Source organism: Pistacia vera, unplaced genomic scaffold (genome assembly GCF_008641045.1).
Source record: "Pistacia vera cultivar Batoury unplaced genomic scaffold, PisVer_v2 Contig655, whole genome shotgun sequence".
Lineage (NCBI taxonomy): Eukaryota > Viridiplantae > Streptophyta > Magnoliopsida > Sapindales > Anacardiaceae > Pistacia > Pistacia vera.
In genome coordinates, this window is record NW_022196507.1 from 105,076 (window position 1) to 125,714 (window position 20,639).

Consider the following 20,639-nt stretch of genomic DNA (forward strand, 5'->3'; position numbering starts at 1 on the left):
GTCTGTTACCGCATAGGCAGATCGGGATTGACTCCACGACTCTCCTCATCAGCTCTCGACTAGTTGGATGAGCCCGATTATAGGACATTTGGTAGTATTGTGCTTCGGATTATATTTGTTTCGTTTCATGATTGATTTCGATACTTTAATAGTGATTTGGGCATAACTTGTGAGAATATGTTGTCCATTGATTTAATGTTTTCAAGACTTGTGAATGATAACGTTGGTTTGGAATAATTAATGATGAATATTGCTTACATTACTTCGCATCGATTGTAATTGATGTGTGTTTGGATTTAATTTAATTTCTACTATTGTTCGTTTATTGTGAAGTTGTTGATTGGATATTACGGTTGACAGATTGTATTTGTTAATCGCGTACCACTAGTGGTATTGCCTTGTAGCGTTTATCGACGTTCAATGATAGTCTTTAACCAATCGACTTGAGTGATCGGGTGAGACAGGATAGATTTACCTAGAGTGTCGGAAACCATTTCATTGATTTACCTTGCCTTTAGGTTTAGGGTCGTAGAGGGTGGAGGAGACTTGTTGAGTCGGTCTCGTGTCGGACCAAAACCGTAACGGCAACATTTTTATTATAAGTTTTCATTAGTTTTAATTGCACTATTTCATTATTTGCATTAGTCTATTTAGTTTCATTATCCATTGCCAATTCATTTTCGGTACTTAAATACATTATTTTTTTAGTCTTGCTCCCTGTGGATTCGATCCTGCTTACCGCTAACTACGTACTTAGGTTTAATTTTTAGACTGTGACGATCGGTCTAACAGTACTTGGTGTCTTATACTTCTCAAGTTCAGCCATAACATCTGCTTTTATGCAAGTTAATTTCAAACACTATTTAATACTCTTTTGTAAATCAAACTGATCTTTCCATCAAACTTTATCAGAAAGAGAGCCGCATAAAGCCGTACTCCGTTCCTCCCTAACATCTTTTTCTGCAAGCATGGGGTTCCAATCCTTGCCATTTCCCAAATTCCCCTTTTTTCATTGTTCTCTTTTCCTACTCTTATCTTTCAATACTTCGAAAAGCCAAAACTTGTTGCGTAAGGCTCTTCACTATCAGTTGAAGATGCTTCAGACGTGTTATCATCCCCAGACAAACTTTCACCTGTGGGTTTTTATGGCCTTGGTCAAAATGCTTATTGGTTCTCAATCTGTTCACCAATTCTAAAGAAAGATTGTTGTTTGGATGGCACCCGTGACAGACCAGTCAATGGGCAGGGCTCAAAAGTTACTCTCCGCGAAATGGTGCCATGGTACTAACCGATGTTTGATGATTCGGTAATTTGGATGACTAACACTACCTCTACTAGTGCTATAGAGCAGAGCTTTTGGATACTGGAAATCTTTGTTTTACGAACGCGATGGTAAAATTCTATGGCAAAGCTTTGATTATCCTACCGAATACATTCTCCAAACCAACGTTTTACAAAGAGCACACAGCTGATTTCCAGATTAGGTAAAGGAATTATGCTTCTGGGTATTTTATGTGTTTATTTTGATAATGATATGTGCTGAGATTGATGTATGATAAGAGCACACAGCAGGCAGTTTCTTATCAATGACAGTGGCAATTTAGAGCTTTTGATGTGGGCTTTGGGATCAAAAGAAGCTAACTATGGATTGAGTGGGAATCTCAGGCTTTTATAGCCTAACATTTGACGGATCATGGATGATTTCATGGCAAGCTATTATGAGCAATGTAAAGTTCATGGGATTTGTGGTAGAAATGGGATTTGTGTATCTACACCAGAAGCCCAAGTGCTCAGCCCTCCAGGCTATGAGGTAACTGAACCGATAATTGGAACAAAGGTTGTAGCCTAAGTTCAACAGAACTTGTTCAAACTCACAGCAGCTGAATTTGACGGTTCAAAAAGTAATTTCTATGCGTTTGATCTCAATTACAGTACGCTACTCAATGGAATCTCGCAAGAAATTATGCTTGTGATTGCCAGTGTGAGCATTAGCTATAGGTGAACGGAGGCTTTGTTACACAAAAAAGTGCACTTTTCAATGGCTACCGTTCTCCAACATTTCCAGGCAGCTATATTTGAAGTTTCCAGTCAGTGTTGAGGCATCAAATCCGATAGTCTCAATGGCAGCAATCCTGTATGTCAAGAATCTATAATTATGATGGATCCCCTTCCATGTATGACACTACTGGCAAGAGAGTGAGATGGTTTTATATGTACTGGTTTGCATTAGCTATTGGTGCAATTGATTTATCTTCCTTCTATTAGGTTGGCTCGGTTTATAGAAGACATGTGTGCCATCTTTACTAAAGACGGATATCGTGTACTGTCAACTACAGTTCAAGATTCCGTTATGCTGAACTCAGAAGGCACGAAAAATTTCAAAGAAGAGATTGGTAGCGGAGGTTCGGGGCTGTGTTTAAGGGTTTTTTGGGAGATGAAAGGGTGGTGGCTGTCAAGAGACTGGAGATTTGTATCAAGGAGAAGAAGTGTTTTGCAGAAGTGAGTACAATCGGAGCAATCTATCGAGAAAATTTAGCTGCCCGGTCCCCCCAAGTATGTATTTAAGAAATGGCCTTGAAACTGTTCATCAAATTTTTATAATTTAGAGAAGATGACGTGACATAGTTAGATTAATTAACACGTAAAATGGTGTTAAAATGAAAAGATTAAAACTATTTGGGCCGAATCAGAAATATGAGAAGTTTCAAAATTTGAAATTTCGCAATACAGCCCCACTAACTATTCACGTCGCTTAATCAAATTCATCAGTGAAAACGCGATTTCTTGAACAAAAGGAGACGCGATTTTTTCTGATGCAAACACCAATTGATTTGCACCCTAAATCATTTCTTGAACCCTAAACCGAATACAGTCGCGATTTTCGGCGATATAGTCGCGATTTTCGATCGATTTGTTGAACCCTAAAATCGTTTCCTTAACTGTAACGAAAACTGTGCCATTCCCGAGATACAGTCCAGATTTCGATCGAACTGCAAACTTTGACACCAAATTCAATCCAAAACCATGAGTGACACTGACAATGAGGAGGGAACCCAACGCCACTTCGATCCTAGATTCCGGTGGCGCAAGCAGTTCAATGGTTGCTCCGTGTATCATCTGACCATTGAAGTGGTCCACATGTAGAAGTGATGCCGGCGGCACAAGAACAGGGGAAGAACCAGCAAAGGGTTCTGAAGACGAGGAGTCAGCGAGAATTCAGGCCAGAAGGAGGATTCCGGAGAGAATTCAGGCCAGGAGGTTGATTCCGGCGAGAATTCGGCCAGGAGGAGTCACCGGAGATCCAGGCGACGAGGAGAGGCCGGCGAAGAGGGTACGTAGTTTGGGAATGTACTTGTATTTCGCTTAAGCGATCATTGTATCGCTTAAGCGATTATTCTGTTTTACTCGTGATCGCAGCAATGATCGCTTAAGCGATAAATGATCGCTTAAGCGATCTGAGATCTGGGCAGATGATTCTGCCCAGACCAAAGATCGCTTAAGAGATCATGAGTTTTACTCTTGGTCGCTTACAATCTTAGGTCTGGGCAAATCACAGATTAAGATTCTCAGTTAACTCTGGTCGCTTAGCGATTTAATCGCTTAAGCGATCTTGCATGAGCCAGAAAGATCTCTAAGCGATCCGATTAAGCGACTACAGTGGTTTTGGTTTATTTTTTTTGATGACATTTTATTATATCGATTGTGCAGATTGTGCGGACCGTAAACTGTAGAGAGTACGAGTTGGAGCCTATGTGAGAAGGTACCCTACTCCCTGCAAGGGTGACGGTGAGGTTGAGCTGGGAGGTTTGGACAGAATAAGGGCCATTTTAGCTAGAATGAGGCACGGTGAAAGAGATTTTGGTGGCACTTGTTTCGGTCAGTTTTTAAGAACGGAAAAAAGTGGAAAAAGTCATTTTGGGGGCAGGGAGTGCATTACATGTTGATGCACTCATAAAAATGCAACAAAAAAAAAATGAAATGTGGTTCGTGTGGGGAAAGCCACTACGTTTGGTATAATGGTATGCGTTGGTGACGGCTTAGGATCGGGAATGCCAACTAAGGCGGAGGCAGCGCAGTAAGGACGAGTGCGAGAGCATAAACTTTGTAAAAAGGTTTTGAAAGGGGCAAGTCTATTCCAGGAAAAGTTTTAGAGAAGAGGCTATATACAGTTCGTTTTAGTGATGCAGAGAAGATAAAAGTGTGCTTGATATTGTTTACATTCTATCTTATTGGCTGTGACTCAACAAAAGCTGTGAGAAAGATTGGTTGCTGTTTGTAACGACTTGGAGTTCTTTAATTCTTATCCGTGGGGACGGATATCATTTGAGCGAACCATCAAGAGCCTGAAAAAACCAGACATGGGAGTTAAAGCATGTCGAATGGGGCGGGAGGCTAAACCAAGCACGTATATTTTGTTTGGCTTCCCATGGGCAATGCAGGTAAATATTAATAGCTCTATGTTTATATTTTTTATAATAGTGTGTTTGAATAATGACATGACTGTTTTCTTACAATGTAGGCTTGGATGTACGGGCCATCCCTGTCTTCGCAAGCGGGGGGGAGGAGCAAAAATGTGAGTGCAACACAATTTCCTAGGATGTTGCGGTGGCATTCGAGAGCTGTACCATTGGGTTATGCCAATAATATTGAGATTCAAGCAGCTGGGGTAAGATTGAGAGTAACTTTTGAATATGCAGTTGCTTTTTTTTGCTTCATCTGATTGATTTTTATTTCTTATTGCAGGAGTCGTCCGTCCCTTTTGACCGCTATTGGGGATAAGCGGAAGAGGACTATGTCACATCTTTCAGAGCAATGGGGATGAAAGGGATGAACAGATAGACCGCCTGATGCGGGACCTAAAGGGTCACGCATGTGATGGCAGTTGCAGGGCCATTGCTTGACAATGTCGTTGATGAGATAATGAAGCTCGGGGGGCCGAGGATGAGGAGGAAAAGGGAGGAAGAGGTTCGTATGCCTCAGCAAACCGGTATAACAAGTACCGCTTTGCCGAGACTCGGCGTAGGGAAATGAGGTTGTTGCCTCATAAACGGCCTGTTTGAGAGTTTTACATAGCCTTATGCAAAGCTTGAGAAGATGAAGAAACAATGAAAGGGTGGAGAAGAAAGTGGATAAGGTGGGAAGAAAAAGTAGGTACAATGGAGGGCGAGTTGGTACAATGGAGAGAAGTTGGTGGAGAATTAAAGGCGGTTGAAGTGCAAACGACTTAAAAGAGAGAGCCGAAAGACAGTTGTGAAATCGCCTTACATGGTAGTGACCAGGTAAAGAAGAAGAAATGAGAAACAATGGAGGAACAACCAGAAATGGAGGTTTGAGGAGGTTGTGGTGGAAGTGGGGCGGTGATAGGAGAGGGGGAGTTGGGGGGCGAAGGAAGCAGGATGTAAAATGGAGGAAGGGGGAGGAGTGGGGAAGGGAAATTGGACTCAAATGTCGATTTGTATAGGCACAATAGAGGAAAGGAAAAAACTCTTTTATGCCTATTACAATGGATCGGAATTGATGGCCATATAAGTGTAAGACAGGGGTTTACCCCGGAATGGTTTCAGAAGTTGTTGACGATGGAACGTGGCTTGAGGACTCGGTGATTTATTTTCCATAATTTTCCTATTTTTGCATGTGTTTTCTATACTTATCTGGTTGTTTTTATTGATGCAGCACTCGATGAGATATTGGCACTGATGAGGCTACGACAGACTAGTGATGGTGATCTGTTGTATCCCCGTGCTATCACCGATGTGGCGTTTAGACAAACGCTTGTTTTGGCATATCGCACTTTAATTAAAAATGCCGTTGCTAGTGATGTAGGCAATGACGAAGTGAAAACGATTGGCTGCACAACAGCGGACTGCATCCCTGATGATTTCCGGTTTGATGACAGGATTATGCAGTCGTAAGGGGGGTCGGCCCAAATATGGCCACGGTTGGTCCTTTGTTAAAAGAGTGTACTTGCATCATCCTCGTCAACAGATGCACTGATACGCTGTTGCGCATCTAGAGGAGGGGTTTCTGAAGATCCTTGACTGCAACCCAACCATTTGTCGAGACAAGCAGTTGGAGGTCGAGTGGACCCACTGTCCAGTTTGTTCCCGCGGCGTTGCGTGACAGCGGCATGTTTGGGCACTTCGATGATCAGGTACTATCGAAAGTGGCCAATTCAGCACTCTACCTGCCCAATAAATGAGTCAAGGTAAATTTTGTTAAAACTAACTTACATCAAACTTGTTCTATAGTTTATTATAATGCTAATGTCTTCTTCCTATTGTAGCGCTGAATGTGGGGCATATGCCCTGAAATTTATTCAGTTTGACATGACCAACAGCCCGATGGACAGCTTGAATGACGAAACAATGAGAGACCGTCGGAGCGCTGGGCTGTCACTGCTTCCATGGGCAATGGATCCGTTTTGAGTGACTAGAACCCAATCAAAGGTATGAATGTTGGACGCTGAATTTTGTAGTTTATGTGATTTTGATGTTCATACTTGGGTTTTTTGAGTTGATTGTTTTATTCAAACCTATAACTTCAACTGTTGACACTGAGTTTTTGACTTGTAGTTTATGAAGATGGAATGGTCAATCTCCACAGAAGTCAACGGAGGCACCATCTTGAATTTGTTGGATGCTAGTTCAGAGCCAAAAGCATCGAAGAATGATTTCGTGGGCATCTTTTCAAGCATGGACTGCCCTGTACCATTCCCTGTGGACTCTAAACTCTTTGGCATCAAAACTAAATAAGGCAGTGTACAGGATTGTAAACATTTACTATCTATGTGTGATCATTGTAAAGAATTGGATCTGATATTTGGGATATATTTTTGTTTGTCCTATAAGATAATTCATCAGTAGTTTGAATTTACTATGTATGGTGTGTCCATATAATATTTTTGTTTGTCCACATATTTCTCTTAAACACCAAGACTTTTCCAAACAATCGCTTAGATCGCTTAGGCGACCAAGGTGTGGGCAGATGTCATTTTAGAAAGAATCGCTTAAGCGATACGTAGGGTCGCTTAAGCAATCATGTCGGGCAGATGTCATTCTGCCTAGAAAGGTCGCTTAGCATCACAGATCGCTTAAGTGACCACATGTCTTTAGGAAGAATCGCTTAAGCGATACAGTTGGTCGCTTAACGATCATTGTCTGGGCAAGTCAATTCTGCTCGGAAACGATCGCTTAAGCGATCTATGATCGCTTAAGCGACCACATGCTTTTAGAAAGAATCGCTTAGCGATAGAGGTGGGTCGCTTAAGCGATCATAGTCTGGATTCTGCCTCGGAAACGATCGTAAAGCGTCTATGATCGCTTAAGCACCACTATGCTTTTAGAAAGAATCGCTTAAGAGATACAGGTGGGTCGCTTAAGCGATCATAGTCTGGGCAGAAGCCAATTCTGCCTCGGAACGATCGCTTAAGCACACCTGCTTTTAGAAAGAATCACTTAAGCGTACAGATGGGTCGCTTAAGCGATTATAGTCTAGGCAGAAGCCATTCTGCCTCGGAAACGATCGCTTATGATCGCTTAAGCGACCACATGCTTTTAGAAAGAATCGTTTACGCTACTGGTGGGTCGCTTAAGCGATCATAGTCTGGGCAAGTCATTCGGCCTCGGAAAAGATCGCTTAAGCGATCCTAAATCGCTTAAGCGACCATGTGTCTTAAGGGAGTCCTTAAGCGTATATTTGGTCGCTTAGCGACCATTGTTTTTTAAGAGGAATCGCTTAAGCACCATGTTTCTTTTAGAAAGAATCGCTTAAGCGATACAATTCATACTGCTTGTAAAAGAACTATATTAACATACAGTTCTTTTGCACGTCAGTATGAACCCTATAGGGTTGACGAATGTTCAAGCACCTGTTCCGTTATTACATTTATATTAACATACGTTCTTTGTGCACGTCGTATGAACCCTATAGGGTTCATACGATTGTTCAGAGCACCTGTTCCGTTATTACAATTATATAAACATACATTTCTTTTGCACGTCAGTATGAACCCTATAGGGTTTACGATTCGTTCAAAGCACCTGTTTATGACTATACTAAACATATGGGTTAACGATTCTTTCAGTATATTTTTATATTTGTTTGCTTAATTTTTACGAAATATATATATTTTTTATTAATTTTCGACCCATTAAGTGAATTAATTTCCAGAGCCCTGTGCCTTTTACATTTATATTAAACATACGTTCTTTTACACGTCAGTTGAACCCTATAGGGTTTACGATTCGTTCAGAGCACCTGTTCCGTTATTCATTTATATTAAACATACTTCTTTTACACGTCAGTATGAACCCTATAGGGTTTACGATTCGTTCAGAGCACCTGTTCCTTATTACATTTATATTAAACATACAGTTCTTTTACACGTCAGTATGAACCCTATAGGGTTTATGATTCGTTCAAGCACCTGTTTATGGCTATACTAAACATGGGGTTTACGATTCATTCAGTATATTTTTTATTTGTTTGCTTAATTATTTCCGAAATATTAGTATATTTTAATTAATTTTCGACCCATTAAGTAATTAATTTTGAGCATACACAAAGTTTAAAAATCCAAACACCCCCACCCACCCAACTTCCTAGATTCTGGCTACCGCCGACAGCAACAAACACCGAAAATGTCCGGTAATGGCCACTTGTGACCTTTTCCGCCAATCCACCGTGATGTGGCCGGAAAAGGCCACATCTTGCCGTCACGGACTTTCAATGAAATGCGACGTTGACGGTCAATGACGGCCAAATGTTGGCCATCGTTGACCGCAATGACGGCCATAATTTTGGCTGTCGAAGACGGTAAGATCTGGACCTCTCCTTTCGTCTACGGCCAGTTCTGGCGGATCATCTGGCCTTTTCCGCCACATCCCTGGTCGTCTGGCCGGAAAAGGCCATATAAGGCCCTATTGGGCAGATCCGACCACTGTGCATCGTAACGACCTTTCCATAAGATTCCGGCTCCGGTGGCCAAAATCTGGCACCGTGGGTAGTGGGGGTGATCTGTTAAATTTTAAAATCATTTGCACAAGAATCGCTTAAGCGATACAGTGGATCGCTTAAGCGATCATGTGATTGGCAGAAGCAAATCTGCCCAGGTGCATGATCCTTAAGCGATCTGTGATATCGCTTAGCGAATCTTCTTTTCCCATGGTCGATTAAGCGATAAAACGATCGCTTAAGCGATCATGTGGTTGGCAGAAACAAATCTGCCCAGGTGCATGATTGCTTAAGCGATCCGTGATATCGCTTAGCGAATCTTTCTTTTTCCCATGGTCGATTAAGCGATACACGGATCGCTTAAGCGATCATTCACCTGGGGAGAATCAATCAGTCCAGGTGCACGATCGCTTAAGCGATCTGTTTATCGCTTAAGCGATCCTGTAACGAAAACCTTTGTCGCTTAAGCGATACACTTAGTCGCTTAAGCGATCGTGGGCAATGTATACTTTTGCACATTTTCTCCCGAATTTTGACAAACTAAAATTACCAACACGTATTAATTCCATAATTTTTCCTCAATTTGACAATCTAATTCCACCTAAAATCACCAACAAATATTTAGACCATGTAATAAGAATGCACAATATAAAGATAATTATTAAGGTAGCAATAAAATTTAAAACATCAATATTGAAAACAATAACTCATCATGGTTGCCCTTCGCAACTCCCTCAATTTCATCCTTCCGAACCTAATTACTTCTGGCAACTGCTTCTCTTGTGGCCAGTTTGCTTGCAAATTGAGCACTTATTCTCTTTCGGGAACCTCAAAGGCTGATGGAATATGCTTAACCCTTTTTCTCCCCTTTGGTGTCTTCTTGAATGGCGGCTGGAGGATAATGTCAGCCATCTCTGGCGGCACACCCACTGCTCTTCTGGAGGCACCGGATATATTGTTTCTGAATATGCTAGCATGTATGATCTGTCATATAGAGAGGGGAGCAAAGTTCCATGTAAATTCTTGAACAAAATCTGGCTTCCGTTGTTGTTTTAGTGCTGCTAGTGCATGAGGACAAGGTAACGTGAATGTCAAACACTTTACAGCTGCAAGTTTTTCTAACAAGGTTAACTAGAGCATCCGACCATAGCCGCGCACAGTGAACTCTTGAGCATTAAGAGGATAGGCAAACAGTGCATTTGACAGTTCCATACGTTCTCGTATAATTTTTCAGCTGACGGAACAAGGGTTGTAGTAAATTATCTGACTCCGTACGACGCTTATGGAACCACCGCGACAGTGTCCTTTGGATTGCATCAAAAAGTGCAACTATTGGAAACTCTCTTTCTATAACAACTTCGAATTTATGGACTCAGCTAGGTTTCGGTTCATGACATCAAACCTTCTTCAGGAAAGTAAGCTCTACTCCATCTCTCGAACCAACATCATGCTTAAGATACTTAGCAACTCTAACATCCTTCATTCGGATTTGCTGGAAGTGCTCCTCGAACTCATCAACCCGATAATTTTGCTGCCATGTAGTATGTCTGAAGGAGGCCAGCCACCTTAAACTTTTGTTTTATGTTCTCACCAAGGTGCCTCATATAGAATCCGTGATGTGCTTGACGGTAAATAGTGGCAATCCCCTTCTTTATAGATGTGTGCTTATCAGTATTATGCACAACTCGTCACTGTCGGCACTATCGTACGTAACTGCTGAAAAAACCAAGTCCACGACTCGTCATTCTCAGAGTCAACCACACCCATGCAACAGGATATGTGTGATTCTCGCTGTCCTGTGCAGTGGCCACCAACAATGTACCTCCATACTTTCCCGTCAGAAAGCAACCATCAACAGCCAACACCTTTCTCATGTTTACAAAACCCCTTATAGCAGAACCATAAGCAACAAAAAATATTTAAACATCATATTCCTGTCCCACTTCAAAGCCGTCTTGCTACCTTGGTTTGTCAACTCAGCATATAACGGTATGCTTCTAATACTGCGTACCTGTGCTCCGGCGTGCCCCTCACAAAATCTTGTGCATGTTGTCTCCCTTTCCAACATTTCCATGAACTAACAGCACTCCCAACTCTGTGCGCACAGTCTCTGATGTCTTTAGGAGATGGACCTTTCCCTTCGACGAACCGATTTTGACAATTGTCCAATAACACATCGACGGACGCTTGTCGATATCACTACACACCATGTGTCTCATTTATGTGCTAAGAATAAACTTTTCCGACTCCGCCAACCTTCTATAAAATCCGCCACTTGCAATTTCGGTCACGACATGCAACCGTCACAACCAATGAATTTGACTTTTGGTGATGAACTCAAAATTACCTTTCACAGCAACAAGTTTTAGCTTCCTCACCACTTCCTCTTTGTTGTCAAATATACCCTATGTGCAACTCCGATCCATCCGTAAAGACATGAGCTGATTCACTACTGCTCCAATTGCCCCCTTTGACCTACATAAACGACCATAGTGTTCTCTTCCTCACAATGTACGCCTTCTGCATAATCTGTATTTAAGGAATCTTTACATCTGTGGGAACATCTACGGGGTCCTCCTCCTCAACATTTTCATTCTGCCCCCCATCACCACCTCTTCTATAGTGTCCTTCTCACCACCCAATTCACCTTCTACTCTTGATTTTTCAGCTAACAAATCAATGGCCTCGTAGTTCAAATTAAAACCAGGCAAATCTCCGCCTACATCCTCGTTATTCCCTTCCTTGAACCAACTCCAACGGTTTTTCTACATAGAAACCCTTAAAATCGCATCGAACCACTATTGGCCATATCAATCATAATACCTTCACACTTTCATCCGACTTTAATATAGCAGGAGCTACCTTATAATTTTCAGGAGCTCTGCTTAAATATACTTCACAACTATATCACTACGCGAGCAACTCAAATTACCTCTTCTAATTATTTCATCAATCAACTCATCAAAACTAACCTCTGTGCTCACAGCAATTGGTATAACTTCTTTGCTCTTCCCATCCACTTCCACCTACTTTCTTCCTCCACCCACTCACCAAAATATTCACACCCAAAACAACTTGTCCCATGTATAATAATAGCCAACTACCTGTAATGCAAGAAAAACAATATTCTTAAATGCTGTACTAAGGGTTCAAATATTTTAAAAGAATCTGCACATTCGCATATTTGGTCTGATGTATCGCTTAAGATCATGGTTATTTATACTAGATCGCTTAAGCGATACACTTGATCGCTTAAGCGATCCAGTATAAACAACCATGATCGCTTAAGCGTTCTTATGCCATTTACTGATCGCTTAAGTGATCTGCTCCCATACAGCAACTTAACCAATCGCTTAAGCGATCATATGCACCATACCTGATCGCTTAAGCGATCTATCTGCTGCATTACCAGACCTACCAGATCGCTTAACGATCCATCGTACCCAGAACACTTTTCAGTCATCTCCACCTACAATCGATCCATCATACCCAAGAAAATAAATACCCAGAACAAATTTCAACAAATTTCACTCCTTTCAACTTGCATTATATCAAACACAACCCAACAACCTAACAACTAAATCAAAATCATAACCCAAACCCCATCCATTATTAATCTTTGTAAATCTAAATATAAATGTAAAAAGGATACACATACTTAGACGAAATGTCAGGAGAGAGGAGTGGGTCTTTGCCGAGAAGATGTTATTGTGGGGAAGAAGAAAGTGTTAATGGCGGGGAACAAGAAGATATAGAGGAATGAGGAGAAGAATATACAGGAGGAAGAAGAAGAAGATGCAGAGGAAGAAGAAGATGTAGACGAACCAAGAAGAAGAAAAGATCAGAGGTAGATGCGTTAATGGCGGAGGGAAGAAGAACGTTTTTGGGTTTATGTGCAACATTTCGGGTTTGTGGAAATATAGTATAATTTTGAAAAGATCATTATCTTAATTAGCACTAATTACCCTTAATCAATAATATGGCTATTTAGTTAACATTTTAAAACTTGTAGCCTTTTAATTAAATGGAAACTTCAAATGTCTTTTTAATAAACTCCCCCGCACCTATCACATGAACCTATGAGAATGTGGGGGTACTGTTCCGAAGGCAGACATAGACTCTTAGTCTATGAGTATGTGGAAAATCAATCTGGACATGCACATATTCTCACAAGGTTTTCTGGGATGGAAAGAAAGGTTCAAAGTTGCCTTGGGGACAGCCAAGGGTTTAGCTTATCTTCATCACGAGTGCCTGGAATGGGTTATTCATTGTGACGTGAAGCCTGAAAATTCTTTTGGACAATTTGAGCCCAAGATTGCAGTTTGGGCTGGCTAAGTTGTCTCAGAGGGGCAGCATGGTTCTGAATTCTCTCAATTAGAGGAATGAAAGGTTACATGGCTCCAGAGTGGGCTCTGAATCATCCTATTACTGCCACTGCCAAGTTGATGTTTACAGTTTTGGAGTTGTGATTCTAGAGATGGTGAAAGGAATTCGACTTTCGAATTGGGTGGTAGAGGATGGTGAGGAGCAGGATCGGAGCTGACAAGATACACCAGATTGGTGAAAAGGAAAATTCAATGTGGAAAGAACACATAGAAGAGGACATGGTGGATCCAAGATTGAATGGAAAGTTTAGTGAGAAACAGGTTGCAGCATTGTTGAAATTGGTATATCCTGTGTGGAGAAGATCGAAACAAGAGACCAACAATGGATTCAGTAGTCCGACCCTGTTGGAATGTGAAACTGAATCTGAAGTCCCTAGTCCAGGCAATCACTAACGCACTTCAGCTGTAACATCTTCCGTTTTCTAGCTAGAGTATATTTTTGTGCTTTCATGATTGGATACACAGTTTATCATGTAAGATCAGTTTAAAGCATTTTGCAGATGTAGCATGTAAGTAAATAAAAGAATGCTTTATTCCAGAAAGACAATTTTGATTTTTGACAGTATAAGGTCATCAGAGAAAGAGGAAAAAGAAATTATTATATCAGAGGAAAAGAAGAAAGAAATTAAATTGCGGTTTTTGATTACCGGGAGCCACAGAAACAAAAACATAGAGGTTATTAATGTTAAAACTGATTGTTACATTTGTGCATTATTAAGTGAACGAGTAAGATATTTTATTATATTTGACCAGGCACTCATCACAAAACCTGATCTAATACGATCAGAAGCAAACCGAATTAGTCTTTTCAACAGTCTTGCTTTTATAGGGTATTTGATTGGCAAGCAACAATATTTCTCAGTGATGAGCAGATTTTCATTATACAAGTAGAGACTAACAAAAATTGACCATCCATAGCTGGAATCATCACCTCAAACAGCTCAACAAACACTGGCACAAAGAAAAATGAAAAATTATGTCTTTCAGTCACAAAAATGTACTGTTCATATTGCTTATTATAGAACGAGTAAGATATTTTATTATATTTGACCAGATATTCATCACAAACCCTGATCTAATTGGATTCGAAGGAAACTCGAATTAATCTTTTTAACAGTCTGCTGCTTGAAATATGAGTGTTATTGAGGCAAGCACATCATTTCTCAGTGATTGAGCAGATTTTCATTATACAAGTAACACTAAACAGAAATTGCCTCCATAGCTGGAATCTCAACTCCCTCACACAACACAAAAAAAATGAAATTTTCTTCAGATCGGAAAAATGTACTTCATGTCAGCACATATTATTGCAGACTCATATTGCTACAGTTGTGCGCAGAGAAAGAGAGAAAGTAAAAAAAAGAAAAAAAATAGAACGGTTTAATTCGTGAGAAAAAGAAAAAAATATTGTTTCTTGCAATGATTTGATAAATAATGATCTTACATTAATCCAGTTTATCAAGTCAACCACGTATAAATAAAGCCACCAAGTCTAAGCATTATCGCGTTGACATAGCTGTCTTTCGAAGACCATTACTCTTAAACAAATCAGGACAAAGGAGATAACAGGGGTATTTTTATATGACTTAAACTCTTTATTATCATACAAATAAGTATTTATAATTTTTTATTCTTTAAATATAAATTAAGAGTAAATTTAACTCTCCACGTTTAGAGAGTCATTTCATTATTTTAAAATAAATTACAATTTTTATGTATTTTATTAAGTTTTTTTCTTGAAAAAATATATTTTTTCTCTTAAAATTTAAAGATCTATTAATTTGAATAAAAATTTGTTTTTTTACATTAAAAAATCATAAAAGTCTCTTTGTTTATATGAATATGCTCTTTTTAGATGGCCTTAGATACTACTATTCAGTCATTGTTCCTCTCGGCCTAATCTTAAGTTAAAATAAATATATATATAATGTCTTCAGTTCCTTTCCTTTTCATTTTGGTCTTCAATTAAGCAGTCAGAATGTTATAAAGCCCCCTCGTGGTCCACACGATTTGTTGAATGTCAATTTTTTAGTCATTTAGATAATCTATAGTTTTCCAATCAGGAATAAATTTTATTTTATAATAGTCTGAGACATTTATAATACTCTTACAGGAGCAACCTTTTAGTCTTTTATCAAGCTTCAGAAAGATTATTCGAGAGTTATCTTTTGCAAAACCCCCCACAATGAGATTTCTTGATTTGTTCATTCTCTTGATATTAATACCAGTGGCCTGGGCTCCAGCATGGTCACAGGGTTTCCAATTTAAGCGGCGGAAGCTCCTTGGCTGTTGCAAAGAGAATGATTTCCTAGCTTCACCAAGGGGACATTCTCTGGTGGATTTTACGAGGTTGGCACTAATGCATATTGTTTTGCAATATGTTCACTAACTCTGTAACAAGACCGTGGTTTGGATGGCCAACAGAGACAAACCAGTTAATGGAAGGCTTCCACATTAACCCTCCGTGGAAATGGGAATCTGGTCTTGACTGATGAAGATGAATCAGTAGTATGGTCAACTGACACATTAACAAATGCAGGTGTCGAGCTCGGCTTCTTGAAACAGGAAATTTGGTACTGGTCAACCAAGCCAAGAGGATCATCTGGGAGAGTTTTGAATTTCCCACGGACACACTCCTTCCATCTCAGCCATTTACCAAGAACACAACCTTGGTCTCTATGAGAAGTCGAGGTACATACTTATCGGGAGTTTATAATTTGAAATTCGATGATAATAATGTTTTGAATCTCATCTTCAATGGTCCTCTATTGTCAAGTGTCTACTGCCAAGTTCAGCGGTGACCGTATTTGTAGTGCAGAACCACCTATATAGCACCAGAAAAGCAATTCTAAATGATTTGGACATTTGATCAAGTGATAATTTTGTATTCAAAGCAACTGATTATGGAGTCGGTCCAAAGAGCGCTTAACATTAGATTATGATGGAATTTTGAGATTGTATAGTTTAGATGATTCAACCGGGCTATGGAAAATCCATGGTCCCTGTTAAGTTTATATTGCTATGTTCATGGGTTGTGGGTGAAAATGGTATTTCGTTTACAGCCCGCAATCACTTGCATTTGCCCTGATGGTTTCAACAGAAATGATCATTCGACTGGTCCAAGGGTTGCGCTCCTTCGTTTAATTGCCTTGTATCCACCTAAATTGGATTTCATGCAGCTTAATAACACAGATTTCTATGGATATGACTTGGTTACCTTATGGTAACGCATTTCCTTCGAAGAATGCAGGAATCGGTGTCAGTGATTGCAATGCAAGGGGTTTGGATATTCGACGATGACAAGGCAGCTGCTATCCGAAAGGTACTCTCCTAAACGGCTTCGTGTACCGAGTAAAGCCCTCAATATGCATATAAGATTCTTAAGGAACGTATTTTCTTCTCTGAGCCGAGGAAGGTGGGCAAATGACCTGAACTGTTCAAATGAAGCTCTTGTTCTTGGAGGCAATGTGGTGGGAGGAAAAACAGCACAAGAACTCGTACATCAAATATTTGATTGCCTTCGTGAGTGCCTTCGCAGTCATTGAAATAATTTGCATTGGTTTGCATGGTGGTATGTCTTCAGGAAGCACATACATGAGGAATTGGCCATATGGGATACATTGTACTAGCCATGGGCTTCAAGCGTTTCACTTATGCGGAACTGAAAAGGGCAACAAGAATTTCAAGCAAGAGATAGGAACTGGGGGCTTCGGGACAGTTTACAAAGGAGTTCTGGAAGACGAAAGAGTTATAGCCGTGAAGAGACTGGGAGGCGTTTTGCAAGGAGATGCTGAATTTTGGCGGAGGTGAGCATCATAGAAGTCAATCACAGGAATTTGGTGAAACTGGGGATTTTGTGCTGAGAATGAGCACAAGTTTGTTGTTTATGAGTATTGGAAAATGGTTCACTGGATAAAATCTTATTCAGTGATTCAGCCAGCAAATTAGACTGGAACAAGATACAACATTGCAGTAGGAACTGCAAGGGGTTTGTCATATCTACATGAAGAGTGCCTAGAGTGGGTACTCCACTGTGATGTGAAACCTCAAAATATCCTGTTGGATGATCATCTTGAACCTAAAGTGGCCGACTTGTCTGTCAAAGCTGTTCAAAGACCGCATGACGCAGGGTTTTCCAAGGTGCGTGGCACGAGAGGATACTTGGCTCCAGAATGGATGATGAACCAAAATATTGAGCAAAGCAGATGTGTACAGCTATGGTGTTGTCCTGTTGGAGCTATTGAGTGGAAAGACAGCTTCCGATTTCAATCACTACTCCTCACGACGAGTGCAATAATTTGGTACAATGGGCGACTAAACAACACATGACACAAGAAGGGCCAGGAAGTAATGATCCCAGACTGAAAATGAATCCTACAAGGGAAGATTGATAGAATGATAGAAATTGCCCTCTTTGTGTAGCAGAAGATCGTCATTCAGGCCTCCAATGAGCAAAGTTGTGGAGCTCTTGACTCATATGATGAGTCAAACCCAGATGAGAAGAGGAATGATTGAATTCTAGAATTCCAGGCTTAAGATTTCCAGTGTTTCCTCTGAAAATATGTAATCAATAAATGTAAATCCACATGAAGCTGCAAAGATCATTACTATTCTTTCTTCATTAAGCATGGTCTTACAATTCCCATTGTAGACTTCATCTCTAATTTCATAACAGAAAAAACTATCTTTCACCAAAATCTTCTTCGCATGAACCCACACAATGTAGTTTTGCAAATATATCAGAACAGCAATCTCATTTACAAATGTTGAAAACACTGCTTCTTGGTGTGATCAACTCAAACTTATTATAATTGTAACCTCAAAAATCTAGTTGTCAATCGTATTGCTTAGTTTTAAATTTTGATATTTTACTGTTATTTGAATAGATGGAGGCAGTAGGCATCTAGAAGCGTTCTCAATCCAGCTTGTGATTCTGGCAATTGGAAGCAGGCACTGCATATTTGTCATCCACAGGCTGCCTCGGCTATGGATGGTAGTCCAAGTCAAGAGACTACTAGGTTGAGGAGCTCCGACAGAAACATGGTACCCTGATACAGAAGAATGTCGTGATGTAACGCACTAGGGCTAGAGGATATGTCCTCTCAGATTGAGAGGGAATTTCTCGGGAAGTTGAGCATGCTGAGGAACTTGCCAAGGTCATTGAGCCTGGTATGGCTTGGTTATTTACTTATTTCTTAATTATACAGAAATGTTCCATTTTTCCTATCTGTTTTCTTATGTTGGTTTACAGTTATAGCCTATAGATCACATGATTCCATCCACTGATTCTATTGTTATTCCTTCTTTTCTAAGGCAGTGCGCGTTTTCATTCTATATTTTATGTTTTATATGATTGCAGAGGTACAGAGATGCCTGTGCAATGGAGACGATATTTCAGGCTGCCCTTGCTCTGGGAAGACTGGTGGTGTAAGTATTTTCTTTCCCCTCCATTTTAACTTGTATTTGTTTACTAATTGAACTTATTGGTGAGGTAATGTGCTACGCTTATAAGTCTCATGTCATGGAAGAATTATCACGTGTTTTTGTTTCCTTGGGGACAGGGGGCTTGCAAACTTTGCCCTTTGAGACGTAACTGTCTCCTGGATTGAAGTATCTCTGAGGCTTACTGATTGATTATTTTCAAAATCATGCTTGTCTGCATCCAATTAACAAAATTTATAGCATGCTGGAGACACAAATTAGAGGAATTTCCTCTTATAAGGATTACAAAACATGAAAACACTGAGCCAAAGTTGTTTCTAGATCTGTCATAAGTAGAAAGACAAGATATATGAATTCCCTATAAAATTTTGAAATGGTGATAGTAGATGTTGCTTGAAGTAACTAGCTGTCCACTTTCACTTAAAAAGTTGTATGTCTTGGCAGGTAGATGACTCATGGGTGATGAGAAAGTGCAGCTTTGTTGTATTCAAAAGCAGTGCATTGATAAGCTTCCTGCTAAAGGAAGCACCATCTCTCATACTCAACCCACCATTTTCTCTCACAAACTCAGACCGGTATAGGCTCCGGAATTACATTGATTCCTTAATAATCGGCAAGTCACTCCAAGTCACAGAGGATGGCTCTTCGAAGTGTGAGGATCAAGCATACCAAAATGCTAACGCTTTTTTAGGATGACCAGCCCAATTTAACTGTGTATAAAACATTTATTTGTACAGATATTCTTTTGAGTTGTGACTTGCATTGGGTTGTTGACAATGAGGGGCCAACCTGTATTCAAGTTGGATGATAGAATAGTCTCATTTCTGTGATTTAATGAATGTGAAATGTGATTTGTCCTCCACTAGTGCACCATCTCTTGAAGCTAAATTATTACTTAAATCATTTTGTTGCCCGAATATCAAGTTTATTAGGCATAATGTCGTTTTATTTAATTCAGTTTTTGTTTTTACTCGTATCAACAGCTTTAGAAACCAGTTATTAGGGCGGCTATTATTCTCAATGGTTACGGGTGGGACACTGAAACTTGAGTGGGTTTAATGAGTTCTTTTTACTATTGTAGCGTTTGGTTCGGGTTATAAAAAATGACATTGATAATCTATATTTCAATCCGTAATTATCACATTTAGGTGTCAAGTAACGAAAGATTTTGTAATCGTTAATCTAATATTTGATTATTGTAGTAAAAGGAGGTAATTTGATTACCATCTGAAAATGTGTTTTTTTTTATTATGAAAATGTGTTATTTTTTTTTATTATTGAGTAACTCGCAGTTCATACTAATTCTACCCTTAATTAATAAACATTTTGACACATGCTCTTAATATCTTTAATAACAATTACCAATTGTGCGAAATGACTTCTATAACTTTATATATTAATTTTTTGGACATAAATACTCTCTATTTACACAAATGAATCTAAATATCCCCAACTATCTAAGACTACTGTTAGCCGTTGGCCACCAACGCCGACAGTCATCGAAACAGCACACGACCGGTTGGACCTAGCCAGCCATGCATGGATCTGACTGTTTTGACCAGATTAAAGTGTGTTATTTTTTTATTACGATATCCACAGTTCATCTAATTCTACCCTTAATTATAAACATTTTGGACACATGCTCTTATATATCTATTAAATAACAATAGGTCAAATGTGCGAAATGCCTTTTTTAACCTTACATATTAATTTTTTTGACATAAATCACTCTCTATTTATATGAATAATACCCAAAATACCCCCAACCACCCAAGACTACTCTCAGCCGTTGGCCACCACCGTCGACAGTCACAAACAACACACGACTGGTTGGATCTAGCCAATCATGCATGCATGGAT

The 20,639-nt window shown here is 39.8% G+C and overlaps 2 pseudogenes; both read left to right on the forward strand.

The window, feature by feature from the left end:
- Nucleotides 1-2,136: 2,136 nt before the first annotated feature.
- LOC116111983 lies at nucleotides 2,137-13,730 on the forward strand (annotated as a pseudogene).
- A 2,851-nt stretch (nucleotides 13,731-16,581) lies between these two features.
- LOC116111984 lies at nucleotides 16,582-17,634 on the forward strand (annotated as a pseudogene).
- Nucleotides 17,635-20,639: the final 3,005 nt, after the last annotated feature.